Raw genomic sequence first — 21,927 nt, 5'->3', positions numbered from 1 at the left:
AAATACAATAGCTTAACAATATGATTTAAGCCTGAAGGAGTTCAATGACAACTTTCTCCTCAGTCCCAAAACCATTCTTAAAATCTTTACGACGTTTTTGTTATTGTTTATGCTAGTTTTTCATCTCATACTAATCTAGCTATCGCTTGTGTTGTTGATGTCGCGTCATTTTAAAGTGATGTAAACACCATGAAACATTTTTGTTAAGGTGACTGGAAACCAGTGATGATTTTTAGGATATTTGCCACTTTAATTAAAAATAAATTAATTTGTCAACTGGACGTAAGAACTAGCCTAGTACTTTAACGAAATACGGTGTAATCAAAGTAATATTTAAGTGAAATAGTGCAGCTAAGTGAAATGTAAGTACCCTATTTGTATTGAGCCTGTAAATAAACGTTAGTTAACACAAGCACGCATGTCACATTTCAAACAGTGCCCTGAACACTATTTACACTTTAGTAATGGCTAGGACATGTAGGCTAAATAATTTTTCGAACGATTATGCAACGCAGTTTCGCATTAAAACTATTTTTATGATTAGGTGCGTTTATTTTTCCAAGTTTTCCAAAATGCAGATCGCAGCTTGAAACCACGAGACTAGACGTAGATGCTCTTATTTAAATGACTTTGTATTTGTGCAAATTTAATATGCATTATTCTTAAACGTGAGAAACAAATTGCATAACAATCAATTTCAAGACTGCGACTGGAAACTGCTGTGCTTCCGTCACAAATCAAATGCATTGTGGTTAGATGACGGGGTTCATGGCTCAGCTTCCTTCAGCTACCGACCGAGCAATCGTCATATTCTGTGCGATTAAAAAAAAAAATGTATATAATAATTATATAGGCTATTTAAAGCGTTTTCCCTTTTAAATCACTTAACGTGCACGTTGACTCTAAATGGCACACGGAATATTATCTTTAAAGGCTCTTCAGATAATCCTGCTAGGTACTAGTATTGATTTTATGAGCTGAGCATGTAAATGCTTTCTTTTGAGGAGCTCTGACCTTCTCTTACAATTGCATTTTGTAATTTCAAATAACAGATATAGTGCTGTTTACATACTATTATAGTCAAATATCTACTTTTTCCTAAATCAATGTGTAGAAAATGACTCAACATTAATCACTTCATGATCTGTATTATTAGTTACTGTGTTATAATAATCAATTTAATGCAACATTTGATTTAATTGTTTGACATACAATATACTACACCTAAAGCAAAACTGAATCATTTTGATTTGTTTTAAGAGGAATGCAGTTAGCATTAATGTATATGTATCAGACCTTTTCAACCTTGCTAATATCCACTATGGATTTTAGTATCAGACCTCAGAGTTTGTATACTGTATCTGCGCTTAGCAAACTGCAGCGGATCAGTGATCGAGTGATGTTTATGAAGTCCCTGTTTAGATTTGTGCTCCTCACCCTCCACATTATGCTCTCAGCTGGATTGGGAGGGGGTCTTCCTTTTTCACATTGTCTGTATAACGGATACAGTCCTCATCCATGTAAAAGAATGTAACTAAGGTTTTCCCTTCTCTCCCACTGTGACCTAATTTAGTTGTTAATAAGCTGTTAAAACTCCTGATGAGTGTTGCTTTAGAGGATTTCTATGTACTGGACCCGTTTAGCCTATCTTGAGAGGAGTTGAGCCAGGTCAGGTCATATGAACCAATCAGGATGCACTACAGGCCTCTAGAGTGTTTTTTTGCCCTTCAAGTATTTTATACTGTGCACTTAGTACAAATATAACAGCTGAATCTGTGTTCAGTGATTTATGTGATTAAGCTCTGTATTTTATAGCTCTGTAGGCTTTATGCTCACTCACATGCTAAGCATATGTGTGTGTACCATTCATATGCATGAACCATTGTCAGGTTTGAGCATCTAGTACCTTTGTTGTTTTCCTGGCGGGTCGAGAGAGCTCATGACTGTGTTTAGGCCTCTCCTGTCCTACATCTCTTGAGGTCAAACATGCATGTTGAGGCATCTGATCTACTAGCTGCTTTCACACTGAGCTGTTAAATGTCAGAAAGAAAGAACAGAGAATGAAGGCTATTACAGTCTGTTCTCAGGAGCCTCTCACTACTTTTATTTCCCTACCAGCTTCAGTTTTTTGACTGACAATTAAAGAAGGCGAGAAGAAATTGTACGCCCCCGTTGGTCACCTGTCCAAACTTAACTCACCTGGCAAAAATGACCCATTGTTTATATTCAAAGGCTCAAGTGAGTAGGAGGAATTTTCGTTTTTGTTACAGCAGGAAATTAGTTTTGTGTAAATGTGATTTTTATGCCTGTTCTTGAAATTCTAATGCAGTTTAACAAATTTGCTCATGAAAAGAATCAGATGAGGCTCTTTAGAATTAGGCCATTTTTGGAATAGGATAGTTTAGTATTTATTTAAAACTGTATGCTACCTACAATTATTGGTAGTAGCTGAAAGAGTAGGCATTATTATATATATTGCATTATAATGTTGGCTTTTTTTGTCACATGACCCTTCTTCATCCAATAATAAAAACAGTTATTGTAAATTTTAATTTGACTTAGTGTCAAAATGATCTTAATTTTTTGCAAAAGAGATGTTAAAAATTTGCATCTGGTTCATTCCTCACGTATTGTACGCACACAGAAACTTTGCATATGTACAGGACAGAAATACTAAGAGTAATACATTTGTATACTATTCTGAACATAGTCTGCTAAAAAAAAAATTACCAAACTATATGATGCTGTAATATTTATATTTATATGTTTGCCCAAAAAAATTAAAATTGTCATCATCATTGTCTCTGTGCTCTTTGTCCAGTCTGTGGTGTCTAATGTCATCTGGAATATCTTCCAAAGATCTTCAAGCATCATCTTTTGCATTCCACAGAAGAAAAAGTCCTACAGGTTTTGAACAGCATGACGGTAAGTAAATGATGACAGAATTTACATTTTTGGGTGCGCTACCCCTTTAAGGTTTCTTTTTCATCCATTTTATCCTGTGTAAGGAAAATATTAAGCACATAGATCTGTAATCTGCAATCTCATCTAACCTCCCTCAGCATTGAACTACATCACCGGTAAATATCCAGATATCTAGCGGGAAACATATAATCAAAGATACAAGACAGCATGGGAATATCTCATAATCTGTCACTTTATTACAATGCGTCTCTGTGATGTCACCTGCAAAGTCACAGATAAAATAACAGCACCTCAAATAACAGTTATTATGCTTTCTGTGTATGTTCTTGTATATATGGTTTATGAGGACACAAATGTGTATAATGACATGGGTATTACAACGTAAACATGCTTTACGAGGACACTTCCTGTAATGGCTTAAAAAACATACATACTTTTTTTTTAAATTAAAAAAAAAATGCTAAAAGGTTTACGGGTAGGGTTATTGTTGGGGGATAGAGCATACAGTTTGTACCGTATATAAACCATTACACCTATGGAGAGTCCCTGTAAACCACATATACAAGTGTGTGTGTTCAGCATTGCTGCAGTTCATCAAATGCCACAATTGTTCCAATAGGTTTGCATATAGCTTTGCAACAAACAATTTAATCTTTTGAAAATATCACTTATCCCCCACAGATTTTGAAATGCTGTACAACTAACACAGTTCCACTGGAAATAGTCAATTTGTCAGCATAAACAAATAGACAGATAGAACCAAAGGGGCTGGAAATTTCAATTGCTGCTCAGGCTTCGCATTGCACATCCACCCACACGCGCTACCGAATCTTCATGTGCTTTGGTGGGTCCGCTAAAGGATCTAAAGGCTTAAGCTAAATTCAGATGAATTGATGACAGATTAATGCTGTATGTGGTTGTAAAGAAATTTGCATACATTCTGCAAAAGCAAGAAATTTAATTGAGAACTAGATCTGTTTTTAATTGAAATCTGATTGATACATTGGTGTTAATTCTTACATTATGAAAAGCAAAAAGACATTGCTATGAGCAGATGCTTTCTTGAGGCGCTTTTTCTACCCAATCTAGTATAAATAAAATCATTTTTGTTGGTGTAATTAATGCAGTGGTTGAGTTGCTTTTAAATAATATTTTTGAATATTTAGAACTGGTTACTACACTTTTAGCATGTTTTGTCTTTACCTATTTTTTTTCCTCATCATATGCAACATTTCACTATTGTCTTAATAGTCAAAAACAGGTGTAAACCATAAACCACTTTAATATGGGGCTTTCAGATATTAAAGTGAATATTTGATTCTACCAGCCATTATTTGCACCAAACTGCAGTGATCATTTTAGCCATTTATGATGCTATTAATGCAGCGAATGATGGGTGAACATATGTTTCTATGCGATTACTATCCTAGTGACTTGCTGTCCTAGTTGCCTGCTATCGCCTGACTGCTGGAATGAGAATATGTGCCTTGAGTTAATGCTGATTGCAGCAGCTGCCAACACGTGAATCTCCATGGCAACAATAATGGTTGCCTAGCAACCATGTTCTTTTAGGGACACTGGAAGTGCCCAAAGGCTTACTAAAAATATATGAGTATAATTCCCCATTAATGCTTCAGCTACCTTTACTGCTGCTTCTACTGCATTTACCAACAGATGCACAAACCAACTCGCTGAGGGTTGGAATGGAAGCGCTTTGAAATTGGATTGTAATTTCAAATACTTAAACATTTTAAAGCTCATTTTTACATCAGATTTAAAATAATTGAACATCCACTGTGACTAACTCTAGATGTCAAATATACTTTACAATAAGACATTCCTGTATTTTTTACAGCGTTGGGATTCATTGCATAAGCCTTCTGTGGCTGGTGTAATTGAATGGAGCATCAGCCATCTTGCAGCACATTCAGACACACACTCAGCGTGCATCTCGCAGGCTCTTGCTCAGACCCAGGTGGCATGCGCACACGCTGAGGAACAAAGCATTCCATCAGTGCAAGTGACATCACTGCAGTCAGCTCAGCTGTTTCGGCCCACGTTCTAGCAATTGTGAAAGAGAGTAAGATGGACTAATGCAGAAGCCCTTTCAGGCCCATATTCTGAAAGATACCATTAGATGCATGAAGTATATTATCTTGTGTGCAGTTCTTACGTATGGCTTGTCTGTATTTTATAGGTGTTGTCTCTGAAGCTGTTCTGTGTTTTGATGAGGCGGCTTGATGGATTTGACGTTTTGATGGTTTGTATTTTTCCCTTGCTTTGCACATACTATAGTCATTAGTCCACAATCATAAAAGAGCTGAAATCTTATTTTTATTTGATCCATAATTTTCAAGTTTTTCAAGCATTGATTGTACATAGCAAATTACATCACTGAAACTACTATGCGTACAAAAATGCACTGTTATTTAAAATATGATAGATACATACATATACATATGTATATATGTGTGTATGTATGTATATATATACGTTCAAAAATGTTGGTGTCCGTAAGATTTTTTAATGTTTTATAAAATATGGTATCAAAAATACAGTAAAAACAGAAAATACTGTAAAAAATACAGTATATGATATCAACAATACAGTAAAAACAGTAATATTGTGAAATATTATTACAATTTAAAATAGTTGTTTTCTATGTGAATATATTTTAAACTTATTTTATTCCTGTGATGCAAAGCTGAATTTTAAGCAGCCATTACTCTAGTCTGCAGTGTCACATGATCCTTTAGAAATCATTCTAATATTCTGATTTGATATTATTATCAATGCTGAAAACAGTTGTGCTGCTTTGTGAAACGGTGTTATTTTATTCAGGATTCATTCTGTGATGAATAGAATTTTCTTTTTTAAAAAACAGCATTTTTAATAGAAATTGAAGACTTCAGATGCAAAAGCCGCTATGAAAACGACCTATTAATTGCCATTAAGGTGGAATTACTGAACCTACACATACGAGCTTGATAAAAATGCTCATTTTATAAGAAAATTTCAGATGGCACTTAGTGGCTTTTGCATCTGAAGTCTTCAAATATTTTGTAGCATTGTCTTTACTGTCATTTTTGATCAATTTAATGTGTCATTGCTGAATAATAGTATTCATTTCTTTAAACACTTTTGAACGATAGATAGATAGATAGATAGATAGATAGATAGATAGATAGATAGATAGATAGATAGATAGATAGATAGATAGATAGATAGATAGATAGATAGATAGATAGATAGATAGATAGATAGATAGATAGATAGATAGATAGATAGATAGATAGATAGATAGATACATTTTATTTTCAGAGATTCTGCATTTTGTTTGTTTTTTGTTTTCTCCAGTAAAGAAACTTTTTTTTTTCCATTTAAAGTCTCAACCACAGAACCTGTCAGACCAGCTTCAGAATATCCACTATTTTCCCAGCATGCCACTGTGGACTCTTGGTGAAGGGGCACACCTGCTTGCTGGCTGATAACGCTGCAGCCGTACAGTGGATAGGCCAACTTTCCTATCTTTCACTATTGATCCCCTCTCAGGAGATAATGGCTCTCAGACCTGAGTAACTGACTGATTATAGTCACTTGATTCCTTCCCTCTCACACGCACACACACCAAGTTCTGCCGAGTGTGTGTACGAGAACACAATAGCCAACCCTCTCTCTCTGGTGCTGAAGGGGGGGTTAATGCACGTGCAGTTTAAGCTGTCGCCGCAGCGAACTGGGCTGGGCTGCAGCCGCTGGCGCGGTGCCAGCTCTGCCGTGTGCCCGCTACGTTCCCGTGCAGCCACTGCTCGGCCAAGCCCCGCCGGGCACTCTCTCATGCAGAAGAGGGCTGAGGTGGTACTGGCTGAGAGCCAGGACGTGTGCGTGCGGGATGGATGCCATGGGTGCAACGCTACAGGCTGGCAGCAATGGGGAGCACGATGGTATTCAGAGTGGGTGAATGTGCTTTTTGTCTCTGCACACAGTGCCAGACAGCCTCTAATGAGACGCGTCTTTGTGGCAGGCCTCTCGACATCAAGTGGGCTGGTGGGCTCATTAACCTGACGACGGCAAATAAAAAGCCCCACACAAGAGATGCCATGATAGCATACTTAAGGCTGTTCGAACCCTCTTGCAAGCTTTGTAGCCACAGAATTGATGGAACAGCACTTGTGAGAGTAGCTTTGGGTGTTTTTCTTAGTGTCACATTTCTGCTTCCCTAAAAATAACTCTGACACAACATATCATATGCCCAATATTACCAACAATGATTGACATATTATAAGTAGTACTTTTTGAGCACAGTTAAACAGATAGTTCTGCTATTGTGATCATTGTTGGCACATTCTCCATTCCGAGAAAAACAAAGCGGCAGTAGTTTTGCCAAAGTAGACTTTTGGATTAAGCCTAAAATGCATACTTTTTTTTAAGAGGGTTGGCTCAGTTTCCTCTGCTCTTAGCAATATGCTTTTATCAAAGCCTGTGTTTTCAGTTTTGCCAATTATTTGTATTATCCTTCTGCATACTGATTCCATATTCTGAGTATTTAAATGGATAGTTTACCCAAAAATGAAAATTCTGTCATCTACTCACCCTCATGTCTTTCCAAATCTGTATTACCCATTATGCACTGTGGAACGGGACATTTTGAAGAACGTGCTATATTCTTCTGTACAATGAACTATATTCGCCTGTGCATTTGAGATCAGAATTATGAGATAAAAAGGTCAATAATTATGATATAATAAGTCATAATTATGAGATAAAAAGTCAAAATGACCGTAGTCATAATTATGAGATGAAGCTGAAATTTATCTCATAATTTCACCTTAGTATGTCATAGTTTCGACTTTTATCTCATAATTACGATTTACCAAATCTCTATTTTTTTTCTTATGTGGCGGAAATGGGCTTTCTATGAAGATGAGTAAATGATGACAGAATTTAAAGGGTTAGTTCACCCAAAAATGAAAATTCTCTCATCATTTTCTCCCCCTCAAGTTGTTACAAATCTGTATGAATTTCTTGAAGAACCCTAAAATATATGAAAAAAAAATACTATGGATGTCAGTGGGGTCCATCAACTGTTTGGTTTCCAACATTCTTCAAAATATCTTCTTTTGTGTTCAACAGAAGAAAGAAACTCAGATTTGGAACAACTTAAGGGGGAGTAAATAATGACAGAATTTTCATTTTTGGGTGAACTATCCCTTTAAGGATATAGATACATAAAGAGCTCTCTGCAGTGTTAGGATGTTTTAAAGCATATCGCGTTTTTATAATCTCTGAAGCATTTGATCGGGTTGCTCGTTTGCCTTAATTAGATATTCACCATTTACCATTTTTTTTTCCATGTATCTCTTCCTTTATGATACTTAATGTGATTTACATTGTAAATTATTTTCCACTGTTTCGGCTACACAGAAACATGCTGTCTTTCTCAGGCTGCGCTGTCTAATTCTGGGATGTGGGAGCTCATGCTAAGGATTAGCATTAGTCAGGGTCGTCCTGCAGAGAAAAAAACGGAATATTGGTATAAATATCAAAGGGATGACTGTGTGTGACACTGACAAATTGCAGTTGAGGCGCCATTAATTAAACGGGATCAGTAATGTGTGTTTAAATGAATTTACTGTTGCATTATTGATTCGCTCGCCGCACAAATTATCTTTCGAGGTGCATATGGAGGTTGCGGATCCGGCTCCCCGTGAAGGATTTGTCAGGGTGAGGTCTGTGGATGTGATCTAGGCCTAAGGATGTGCCCGTCCCCATTTATCTGCCGAGGAAAGCCTGGGGGGATAGAGGAGGGGTGGCGGTGCTTGCCGGCTTTGTTTGCATTCAAACTGCAGATAACAAGGAAGCCCGAGCGATGGCTCAGAGAAATCACTGGCGCTGCCCATGCTGCCAGAATGAACGGTGAATTAGAGAGGTGTGCTTGCGTACTTCACACATGGCTGATTGTGTAGCGCACGTGCTTTGTTCTTTTCTCTCATTTTGCCTCCTTTTTTCTTCTTCTACCAGAAATAAAGTGCTGACAGCATGCTGAAGCTTCTTCTATCTGTGTTTATTTTGCCTGCGAACCAGATAATGTCTGATTGCCTTTACTTTGTCGGCATGCGGAAAATAGATTTTTGGAGGGGGTGGAATTGAAAGTGCTGCTCTTTTCTCTTTCTAATGTAAAAAATGAATGCAAATTCTAAATTTAATCAGCCCGCAAAAGCACATAGCTAACAAAGCCCCCTGCAGCGCTAACATAGATCTGAATTATATTTGATTACATCTATACAGGCTCTCCAATGCATTAAACTCCAACCAGGCCCATGACATTTTCTTTGCATTGTTCCCAAGGGCAAGATCGAGTCTGTCCATGCATCCCAGCATGCCCCTGGGCTCTGGCGGAGTGAAGGAGAGAGTGCGTTAACACGCAGCAATTTGTCAGGACAGCAGCCTTCTCTGAATTGCAGTTCATTGACAGGTACACAATGCACCAAAGGCAAGTGCTCTGACTCGATAAAAGTGAATGATGCCCTCTCCTAGATGTTCGCTCTTTCTAATTTCCTGTAATGGACTTTTGTATGCTTTGAGATTTGATTTAAGTTGAAGCGGTCAGTTTTAGAGGTTTGTTAGCCAGTTTTCTTCCTCTGTAATTGTTTCAGAGTAATTCAGAAGCGGCGTGGAAAATGATGCTGCTTCTCAGCTGAGTGTGTATAATAAGAGACACAGAGTGTATAAAACCTAGTTTGCCACCTGACTCAAATAGCACTACATTCGTAATAACTCTGATTCTGATTCACATGTGTTCATTTTTATTGGAAATAAAAGTGTACAGTAGCATAAGTCATCATCTGTGTTGGTTTACAGGTATACAGAGAAATATTGTCATTTCTTTGTCTGCAGCAATTCATCGGTGTTGTATGCACGACAATAAAAGTGATTCATAGGAGGTGATGATCTTATTTGTACAATGTTTTTATTGACATTTTGTTTGGGTTCATGATTGGTGTCCTAACCACAGAAATAACTGCCATGATATAGTTTCAACAGCAACTCTATTAACGCTATACTGCAAAAAAATGAGAAAGAAAAAAAAAAAAAAAAAAAAAAAAAAAAATATATATATATATATATATATATATATATATATATATATATATATAGTCAAACCAAAATGTATTCAGACACCTTGAACAGTTCATTCATTAATACAGTTTATTCACTATAGTTTAAAAAAAATGGTAATAAAATATGATATATGAGTTAAACTGTGTCAGAAAAAAATAATCTTAATTATGTCAGATAACACTTAAGCAAAACATGTTCGGGTCAAAGTGTCTGAATTATTTTTGGTTCCAAATTTTTATCAGTTTTACTGGTAGTCCACTGTATGAAGAATTTTTGGGTATAATATGTCCCAGTTTACTTTATTTTGCTATCCTCACTTACATAAATGAACTATAGTGTCATGAACCCACTAGTAAAGATATTTCAAAAATATAAAAAATGTCTGAATAATTATTGGTTTGACTGTATATATTATTAAATTACTAATAAAATAAAAAAGTAATTAATTTAGTGAGCCTTGTGCTTAAAACAAGTGAAAAATCTGCCAGTGGAACAAGATAAAATACCTGTTCTCTTTAAACAAATGATTATTTTTTCTTAATTTTGCTTAAAAGTAAATTTATCCTAATGTTTTGATGTTTTTACTGGAAAGTAAGACAAAGACACTTTGAATCTTTTTAAATTTTAATTATTATTTTATTTTCCAGCCTTGTTTTCCAATAAAATAGCTAAACAAGACTGCAATGACTTTAATTAATATATATAATAGGGGTGTCACGGTGCACAAACATGACGGTTTGGTACGTACCTCAGTACTGAAGTCACAGCAGGGGAAAAACTAAACATAAAATTGCTTCTTTTTTCATCTTTTTTTTTTTTATGAAACAGTGGTTTATTGAACAAACTGTGTCTCTTAATTGTGAATCTTAACATTTTCTTAAGGATAAAAAAATCTATCTCAGCTAAAGCTGTAAACTCTATACAGGGAGTCCTTTCTTACACATTACTACAATATTAAAGGTTACAATTAACAACAGAGCCCAAACTATTAAATTCAGTTGCTATTTATTTTTAGATATAATCTACACTCAAATAAAAAAAAAAATGTAAATTGCACATAATGCAGGTTTTGCAGTAACTTCGAAATCTAATTAATTTACACAGTTACTGTCATAACTTGTTTTCATGACAAATTTATTTAAACTATGAATATATTTACTGATATATATTAATGAATATATATAATGAATATAATATATTTAATATAATGACTATATAAGCTAATATAGTGCATATATTTAGTGAAATGCTCCCCTGTATTGTTGTTTTCTCTAGTGAACTAACATGCTGTGGACACTAAATGACTTGCCTGAGGTAAATATGTTACATGCGATATTATTCTCAAGCTGTTTTATTGATGTCTTTCCACGGTTGAAACACTGGTTGAGAGATAGACCCTTTTCATAGACTATGATGATGCATTTTAACAGTCATCAGTATCATAATTCCTGCAAATTTTATATATATATATATATATATATATATATATATATATTTTTTTTTTTTTTTTTTTTTTTTTTTTTTTTTGTATGTATGTACATTTATAACACTATACTTAGTCTCATATTACATTTGCATCAAATTACAAAAAACTAGTTAACTGTGAAGGTGTTTCTAATACAGCAGCTATGGGAGGGGAGTGATGGTAAAAATTAAATCTTTCTCTCTTCTGACTGCCATTATCAATCGCTCTCTATTTTTTCCTCTTTTTGAAAGTTATGAAAACACTATTGTTTTTCTTTTGCTATTTGCGCAAATGGAAACACAAAAAAAAAATTTAATGAAGTCTCTCATTCACCACTATAAATGTTTACCCAACTATGATGACTTCCGCTTCTGAGAAACCCAGAAATGTAAAAAAGGTTTATTACATGCATATCTAGATCGTCTGTTCTTGCTCTTCTGCGCTTTTTTCTTTTGTGGCAATTAGCAAACAGCATTGCATTACCGCACGTGCCCCCTTCTGGATTGGAGTGTGAATCGCCTGTGACTGACTGTTTTCGTTGTCTAACTGCATGAAACGAACCATGATGTCCATACCGTACAGTTGAATATGTACGGGATGAATACATGTATTGTTACACCCCTAATATATATATAGTATCTCACAGAAGTGAGTATACCCCTCACATTTTCATTTTTAATGTGACAACACTGAAGAAATGACACTTTGCTACAATGTAAAGTAGTGAATGTACAGCTTGTATAACAGTGTAAATTTGCTGTCCCCTCAAAATAACTCAACACACATCCATTAATGTCTAAACCGCTGGCCACAAAAGTGAGTACACCCTTAAGTGAAAATGTCCACATTGGTCCCAAAGTGTCAATATTTTCTGTGGCCACCATTATTTTCTAGCACTGCCTTAACCCTCTTGGGCATGGAGTTCACCAGAGCTTCACAGGTTGCCACTGGAGTCCTTTTCCACTCCTCCATGATGACATCACGGAGCTGGTGGACCTTGCACAATAGGGTTTAGGTCTGGAGACATGCTTGGCCAGTCCATCACCTTTACCCTCAGCTTCTTTAGCAAGGCAGTGGTTGTCTTGGAGGTGTGTTTGGGGCGTTATCATGTTGGAATACTGCCCTGCAGCCCAGTCTCCGAAGGGAGGAGATCACGCTCTGCTCATTCATGGTTCCCTCAATGAACTGTAGCTCCCCAGTGCCGGCAGCACTCATGCAGCCCCAGACCATGACACTCCCACCAACATGCTTGACTGTAGGCAAGACACACTTGTCTTTGTACTCCTCACCTGGTTGCCGCCACACACGCTTGACACCATCTGAACCAAATAAGTTTATCTTGGTCTCATCAGACCACAGGACATGGTTCCAGTAATCCATGTCCTTAGTCTGCTTGTCTTCAGCAAACTGTTTGCGGACTTTCTTGTGCATCATCTTTAGAAGAGGCTTCCTTCTGGGACGACAGCCATGCAGACCAATTTGATGCAGTGTGCAGCATATGGTCTGAGCACTGACGTCTCATACGTCTATTTCCCAAACACAACCTCTGGATATGACGCTGAACACTTGCACTCAACTTCTTTGGTCGACCATGGCGAGGCCTGTTCTGAGTGGAACCTGTTCTGTTAAACCGCTGTATGGTCTCGGCCACCGTGCTGCAGCTCAGTTTCAGGGTCTTGGCAATCTTCTTATAGCCCACACCATCTTTATGTAGAGCAACAATTCTTTTTTTCAGATCCTCAGAGAGTTCTTTGCCATGAGGTGCCATGTTGAACTTCCAGTGACCAGTATGAGAGAGTGAGAGCGATAACACCAAATTTAACACATCTGCTCCCCATTCACACCTGAGACCTTGTAACATTAACGAGTCACATGACACCGGGGAGAGAATTTGGACATTTTCACTTAAGGGTGTACTCACTTTTGTGGCCAGCGGTTTAGACATTAATGGCTGTGTGTTGAGTTATTTTGAGGGGACAGCAAATTTACACTGTTATACAAGCTGTACACTCACTACTTTACATTGTAGAAAAGTGTCATTTCTTCAGTGTTGTCACAGGAAAAGATATAATAAAATATTTACAAAAATGTGAGGGGTGTACTCACTTCTGTGAGATACTGTATATAAAATCTGTAACTCAAACAGTAGAGCAACAGCGTTTGAAAGGACATGGGTTTGATTCCCAGGGAATGCATGAACTACAAAATGTATATCTTGAATGCAGTGTAAGTTGCTTTGGATAAATGCATCTGTCAGATGCACAAGTACATTTATTTATGCACTTGTCAGATTATCAGATTATTCAGAAATACTTTATATTTGTATATATTTTAGTTTAATTTATTTCAATTTCTTTATTTATTATTTTTGTTGTGTAGCTGATTTTTGCAATTTTACAAGCTTATAAAAAGAATTGTGTCTTGATCAGGTTAAACCACATTGGATGTTAATTGCATTACTGTCCTCCTCGGCACAGGATAGCTTTGGGTGTGTGGTGAGGTTGGCTAGATTCCCATGGCACAGAGAGCAGCTGCCTGAGTTTCGGGGCTCTGGATAAAACTGTTATTCTTCCCTGCCGAGAGAGCATAATGACAGTAGGGCCCTTTGGGCCTGCCAGCCATCTGCAGGTACAGGTACACACTCTTCCACCTCCAGCTCTCCCTCTCTCTCTTTCTCTGCAGCGCTGCTCCAGCTAACTTCCTCTGCACTTTACACTTGTTGAACGTACCCTTTCCATCTGTCCATCATGGCGCCTGCCCCTAGTCTTGGCATGCATGTGGTGCATCTGCTGCCAAGGGAAGGACAGAGGGAGAAAAAGAGAGATTGTGAGAAGGAGAGCAATAGCAGGCAGTACAGACTAGATAGCGTATGACATTGTGACAGCAGACAGAGGTCAAACTCAGCAGGCACAGAACCAAGCAATATCATCAGGAGTGGCGCTGTGGGCCTGAACCCCAGGGGCCGACCTCCCTGCCACCGCGTCCAAATCTCTAAATCTGTTTTTTGTTTGTGCTATATGTTAATTTGATGCAATTACATTGTCAATATGTTACAAATCAACAGCCTGTTTTTGATCTTTTTGATTATGCAAGATTCTACATGTGTGTGGTTTACCTAAACATAGCCGTGCTGTATGAAAACTCACAAAGCTGTCGTGGGATGACCTAGATAACTGAAACGCTGCTCACCCTCATAATATTGCCAGATAATTTATGCAAGATTGGCTCGTTTTTCTCTTCTAATCATGGTGGTTATCTGGAAAAAAATCAGCGGCTGTCATTTTCTCTACCGCACAGAATTTACAGATTTATTACAAACATATTAGAGATGCATTTGCAGGTAACGTTTATGTTGAGTATATTATCATGAAAAAAAGAAAGAAAAAAAATACTGCGCTACTCGTGCCTAAATGCAGATCATTTTAATTACAGATGAAGGTATCCAATTAAAATGTTTTGCATTTGAGGACGAGTTGCATATATTTGAGCAATGACCTATACAATGGAGAAAAAAAAAAAAAAACTTAGAAATTGCTAGTAAATTTAGTAAACAAAACAAAGAAACAGCAAGTAACACATTAAATTATACATGAAATTTTGAAGAAAAACTTAAACAGTATTTTTTGTAAAACATACTCCAGTAATCTTTGTTTTATTTATAATTTTGAATAATAAATGTCACTATTGTAGAAATTATTTTTTATTATTCTATATTTATATTTTATTTCATTTTCATACACACACACACACATATATAAATATGCACACACAGACATATTATAAAATACTATATATTATTTTCTGTCCCTCACTTACACATACCTATGCACACAGTCATTATTTTGTGCCGCTATCATGACCCCTGCACACATGCAGCATGTGAGCTGGAAAGGCGGAGGGGAGGAGGGGTGGAAAATGATGGCGTCTTTCTTTCTTTGCCTTTCTCTGTCCTTGTCACTCCCTCTGTTTCCTCTTATTCCATTTTTTTCATTCGATTTCACTCCAATTTTCCATCTTTCGTGCTCACTTTGTCATTCATCTCCCGTTCGTTCCATCCACACCGACACACAGCGGATAATGAAAGTCAAATAATATCTCTGTTTGGCAAAAGGCGTTCACCAGTTCAGCCTAAACTGCACTGAAGGTTCAATTAATCTCTCCTTGACTGTGTGTTTATATGCAGGAAAATATCACCTATAGTGTAGAAGATAATTTGAAATAGAAGAGATCTAATGTAATTAACTAACTAATACATTTAAGATGAAGAATATTGTGTACAAATAGCTTTGTATTGGTATGCATGCAGTGCTCATGCATGTACGCCTGCATGCTTTAATGAGTGTGTGTGTTTGTGTGCTCACTGGCTCTCACAGACAGTTAATAATGTTGCATATTAATCAGGGCCCAGGCGCCCTATGGCGGATCAAAGCCTTCAGGTTGAGATTTTCTGCCATTAATTTTCTGAGGATGTGGAAGAGGCATTTAACCCAGCTGGGGCTGCCAAATAGAAGGCAAATCGTTCAATGTCCTTCCCATTACGTTCTCCTAAAAACCTTAAATACACCTTAAAGGGACAGTTCTCCCAAAAAAATGAATTTGTGTTCCACAGAAAAAATGTTTTTCTGAGAATTTTAGCAGAATGCCTGCACTGCCTCCATATAGTGAAGGTAATGGGGACCAGGTGCAAAAAGCACCATAAAAGCATCATAACAGTATATGACCAAAGCATTGTGTGAGAAATTCAATCAAATCATTCACTGAAAATCATTGAAATCTCTTCTGGACAGCCGTGGTCACCATTCACTTAAATTTCACGGAAAAAAGCACCTCTGTTTGCTTTCCATCTAAAAAAGTAAGTCAGGTTTGTGTACAAATGTTAGAGAGTAAAAAAAATCCCTTTAAAATATCTCTAACATTCAACATTATTCAATCTGGTGATGTTGCTGAATTCAAATAAAATATTTTTTTGCTAAACGCAGCAATTTTTTAAATGTTTTTTAAGGTGATCAAATGTATTCTGTCTTAAACAGCTAATTTTGCGTTAACTATATCATGTGAATATTTATGCACCCTTTAGTTACTAAACACATGCTGTTTTTGATTGCAAACCCTTCGTTAAGCTCTTGTTTCTTTTTTGTTGTCTTGTATCATCCAGGTCCAAGTCCGCAGGTTAAGCATGACCAGGTGCGGGAGAAAAGTCTTCTTGCTTCCTCTCAGCTGATTAGTGGAGCTGGTTCATTGGTGCAAATGAGGAAGCTTTTATCCTGCTTGAGTATAATCTGCTTGCATCTTTATTGGCTAAAAGCAGGCATGATGCTGGCATGACCCAGACTGGCCCAGGTACTGTCCTCAAAAAGAATACTGACACTAATGTCTTCTGACACACACATCCCCCCATGCCCTTCCCGTTAAAGGTACACACACACAGATACGCTGCAGAAAGAAATCTCCAAAGCCTATGCATGCACTTTTCAATTACACTGTTTGTGAAAAAATATTTTAAAAAATATACACCGTATTATCGCAGCGAAGGGGAACGCTTTATAGCTGTCGGCTTTGGTGTAATGGCTGCCTGTTTTCTTCTTATCCTCTTTTGTCCTTAAAATACGCTGCCTTGCCTAGCTGCACAGATCCTTGGAGCATCTTTCCTATCTGTCCGTTCTTCTCTATGCTGCAACACAGCCTGTTATTTCAAGGAAAGTGCAACCTTTGCCTTGGGCTTTAATTATGTTCAATTTGCCAAGCCGAGCCTGAAAAATTCAGAGGGTAAAAAAGCTCTATGACCTATTTATTAATGCTGCGTTGGGTCTAAAGCTACACTGAGATCAGCACTGCATCACTCAACAATAACACCCATCTCTGGAGAACAGAACACTTCAGTCGCGCTGTACTCCTCTCTTAAAGCACCAAAATCATTATTTTATAATAGATCACTGACCAGTTAAATGAATTTATCATTATTAAAATAAATGTGAAATTTAGTAGCTGAGCGTGATCTGTCTTTGGCCTATATTATTTAAAAGAAATTATCTAAGAATCTATTCTAATTTATTCTATATTATTTTTTAACATATTTTTTTTCAAACAAGGCGATCGATTTTTGGCAGGTTTTTTGTGTTCCTTGTACTGTTTGGTGGAGCTCTGCTCTATCTAAAGCAGTAAAAGAGAGAATTCTTTGTGTCGATACTGAAGGAAAAGCATGAATGATTTATGGGTCAATCTGAAGGTTTCCCCAGCAGTGCAGTCACTTCTTCAGCCCTACAGCAGGCAGAGACCCCCTTCCACCCACTGCAGTCATACAAATGAGAACGTTCTCCAGCCAAGGCATTTGACAATTAGTTTTATTTTTAGAGCTTGTCCGATTTAACGATTAAGGCAAGCGTTTGTTATAGTCAGGGAGACTGAAAGCATCAGAAATAGAGAGAGAGAATGTGTGCCATTTGTTTATTATGCCACAACTGATTTAGTTTAAAAATATGTGAGGAATATTATGACATGTTTGACGTTATACAAATTTTATGTGCATGATTGATAGGTAATGGGAGTATTTTCTGTCTAGAGTGTGTGGAATATTTTACAAACATTAGATTTATCTGAAGAGGCATCGTTATTTTATAAATTAGATTTTAGTGAAGTAAAAATGGTTGGAATATTGTTCATTTATGCTGTTATAACAAGTTATATATTACATATATTTAACACACACACTAAACAAGGTTGGCCTTTGTCCTCCGTGCTAGTCGCTCAAATATTAAGTGTGCAGGATTCTGACATGTATTGTATTGTGTGTTGTATTCATCATTTATGTGTGTGTGTGTGTGAGAGAGAGAGAGAGGAGATTCCACACCTCTCCATCTTTACAATACAACTGTGTGGGAAAGATGTTATCAAGGTTATATTCAGTTCATATGTCAACATCATGAATTACTTTATTTAGAGAGCAACCACTTTGTTATTACAGTCACTGTTCATCCAGAATACAAAAGGCATCATGTAAATTTACTGATGATAGGTTTGGGGTGTTAATTTGTAGTTATAATAGATAGAAAGCAAAATATCTACTGAGATCTACTGCGTTGCTATGTTTTTTACACGCTGTTACCCTGAAGCCTACACTTCAAGTGAAGTGTGTTTGTCCCGCTCACCTTTCTTAACCGGTTTCCTTACTGAAAACACAGAGGATTCTGAGAGCTTACATTATTTGATGCCAATAATGACTGATTTATTTTTGAATGTTTCTAAAAGCAATTTTCTTTGGTATCTTTTGGTTTCCGAATTAGTGAATGACTCTGAAATACTTCTATAAATGTCTATAAAAGTGAAAATCTCCCAACCCTTATGACCCTTAATTATCAGCTAGGTTATTTAAGTCTTAATTCTGAAAAGAAATTTAAAAAAAAGACAGATTGTGTAAATAATTGATTTTAATTATAAACAGGCTGACATATTCCACTCAAATATCATCTCATTTCCTCCATAGAGGTAATACATACAGTACCGTTCAAAAGTTTGGGATATTTTTTAAAAGAAATTATTATCTTTATTTAGTAATGATGCATTAAATTGACAAAAATACAGTAAAGGCATTTCAAATAAATGCTGCTCTTTTGGACTTTATATTCATTAAAAAATATTGTAAAAAAAAAAAAGTATTATGGTTTTCTCATAAATATTAAACAACTGTTTTAAACATTAATAATAAGAAGAAATATTTCTTGAGCAACAAAACAGCATATTATAATAATTTTTGAAGGATCATGTGACACTGAAGACTGGAGTAATGATGCTGAAAATTCAACTTTGCCATCACAGGAATAAATTACATTTTACAATATATTAAAATAGAAAACACTTATTTTAAATTATAATAATATTTCATAATATTACTTTTTTTTACTGAATCAAACAAATGCAGCCTTGGTGAGCATAAAACGATTTCTTTCAGACTTACCAAAATCTTACTGACCCCAAACTTTTGAACGGTAATGTATATTCCCATTTCTGCAGTGTAATATAAAGACGATTTAAACTGCAAAATTAACCTCCATAGATTTGGAGTTATGAATAATAAGATCAGCTTTCATGGATGCAAATAAACAAATGCTAATATCCCCCAATTATTCGTGGCAATAAAGAATTCTTGCATATTCATATTTGGACTGCTGCAAGAACTAACATTTTGCATATGCATACGGTTATATAAATTCTAATGGGTCATTGAAGATGAAGCTATTTTAGAAGTTTGTACAATATAATAAATGCATCCCTCATCTAATCTTTTCTCCCATAAGAGTTAGGCACTACTATGCCACAAGGATGTCTGACCTCCAAAGCCACCTGAGGTAAGAGCTCATTTTGACAAGGTACAAAATATCAAAGTTTTTCAATTTCTATCCATATTAACATGTAGCTCATAACGCCACCCTCCAATGGCTTCATTTATGGTTATTTGTTTACTTTCATTTGGAGGATAGAGAGATGCAGCATTGTTATATTTAAGGATCATTACACTGGTTGAGAGTAGCTCCATCTCACAAGAGCTTCACCTGCGAATCCAGTTAATCGGTCTGTATTGATCTCCCTGATGATGGCGTATTTGATTGTGTTGTGACAGAAAATGTCACAATGCTATAATCTTTGTTGGTGGTGGCAAAGAGCTTTCAAAATAGACTCACAACACATTTAAGGCCTATTGTGTCACAATATAAAGACCAAGTGCATCGCTAATGCAATTTGACTAGCCTGTGCAATTGTGTGGAAGAAGGTAGTGCGTTTTCATGGGAGGGGAGAAGCTTTTAAACTGTCACCTCAACTGTCTTCCTTCCAGAATGGAAACCTTTTAACGGGGAATGTCCTCTTGTTGGCCTAAGTTCTCTAATGGTTGAAAAACAGTACCTCTTTCCATAATAGGGTGACAGTCTTTGGTTTTTCACCCACTAATAAGCATTTGTCTCATTCTCTTAAAGGAAAGATACTAGATTGAACAGAAGTAATGGTAAAACTTTACACTGTGAACCCAAATAAGTTAGCAAAACTCAAAAAATTTGAGGTAATCAGTTACATCAAATTTTTAAGTTAAGAAGATCTGGCAGATTTCAGATTATTTTGTACTCATACATTTTAATTGCTCTTTTTTTTTTTAATTTTTGAGTAAGTTAATTCAAACATTAAACTTAAAATGATTACGGAAGCTTCTCATACATATATATACACACACTGCCCTCCAAAAGTCTGGAAACACCCCTGGCAAAGTGTGGTTTTGGACGATATCAGCATAGATCCTTATCATTTTATGGTGCAATTACATTACAGTAACTTGACATTATCATTGAAGACCAGTAATAGTTTTCATTTTGATTACATAATAATGGCAATATATACATGTCAAAATCAGACATGCCCATTTGCCAGCTGTGATGCCTGGTTACTGGTTTAAACTTGGCCCAAGTTTGTAAAAGATTTTTGGGTCAGCACACCTTAATAGCTTCAACAATTGATTGCCAATTAAGTTTAGAATACAATGAACCAATCAGAACCCAGTTTAGGTCAAATAGCTGCTAATCGTGGATATTGTGATGAATGAAAAAAATGTACGTTTTTTTCTACAAACCCGATTCCAAAAAAGTTGGGACATTGTACAAATTGTGAATAAAAAATGAATGCAATAATTTACAAATCTCATAAACTTATATTTTATTCACAATAGAATATAGATCACATATCAAATGTTGAAAGTGAGACATTTTGAAATGTCATGCCAAATATTGGCTCATTTTGGATTTCATGAGAGCTACACATTCCAAAAAAGTTGGGACAGGTAGCAATAAGAGGCCGGAAAAGTTAAATGTACATATAAGGAACAGCTGGAGGACCAATTTGCAACTTATTAGGTCAATTGGCAACATGATTGGGTATAAAAAGAGCCTCTCAGAGTGGCAGTGTCTCTCAGAAGTCAAGATGGGCAGAGGATCACCAATTCCCTCAATGCTGCGGCGAAAAATAGTGGAGCAATATCAGAAAGGAGTTTCTCAGAGAAAAATTGCAAAGAGTTTGAAGTTATCATCATCTACATTGCATAATATCATCCAAAGATTCAGAGAATCTGGAACAATCTCTGTGCGTAAGGGTCAAGGCCGGAAAACCATACTGGATGCCCGTGATCTTCGGGCCCTTAGACGGCAATGCATCACATACAGGAATGCTACTGTAATGGAAATCACTACATGGGCTCAGGAATACTTCCAGAAAACATTGTCGGTGAACACAATCCACCGTGCCATTCGCTGTTGCCAGCTAAAACTCTATAGGTCAAAAAAGAAGCCATATCTAAACATGATCCAGAAGCGCAGGCGTTTTCTCTGGGCCAAGGCTCATTTAAAATGGATTGTGGCAAAGTGGAAAACTGTTCTGTGGTCAGA

The 21,927-nt window shown here is 36.4% G+C and overlaps 1 long non-coding RNA gene across 1 annotated transcript; it reads left to right on the top strand.

Moving 5' to 3' along the window:
* The first annotated feature begins 8,103 nt into the window (after positions 1–8,103).
* LOC125258565 lies at positions 8,104–18,767 on the top strand. The gene is made up of 4 exons (XR_007182651.1): positions 8,104–8,851; positions 9,271–9,397; positions 13,987–14,137; positions 16,665–18,767. It is a non-coding gene; the product is annotated as an uncharacterized LOC125258565 (long non-coding RNA).
* Positions 18,768–21,927: the final 3,160 nt, after the last annotated feature.

Source organism: Megalobrama amblycephala, linkage group LG22, assembly GCF_018812025.1.
Source record: "Megalobrama amblycephala isolate DHTTF-2021 linkage group LG22, ASM1881202v1, whole genome shotgun sequence".
In the NCBI taxonomy this organism is placed as follows: domain Eukaryota; kingdom Metazoa; phylum Chordata; class Actinopteri; order Cypriniformes; family Xenocyprididae; genus Megalobrama; species Megalobrama amblycephala.
This window is presented reverse-complemented; position numbering and strand designations above follow the sequence as displayed.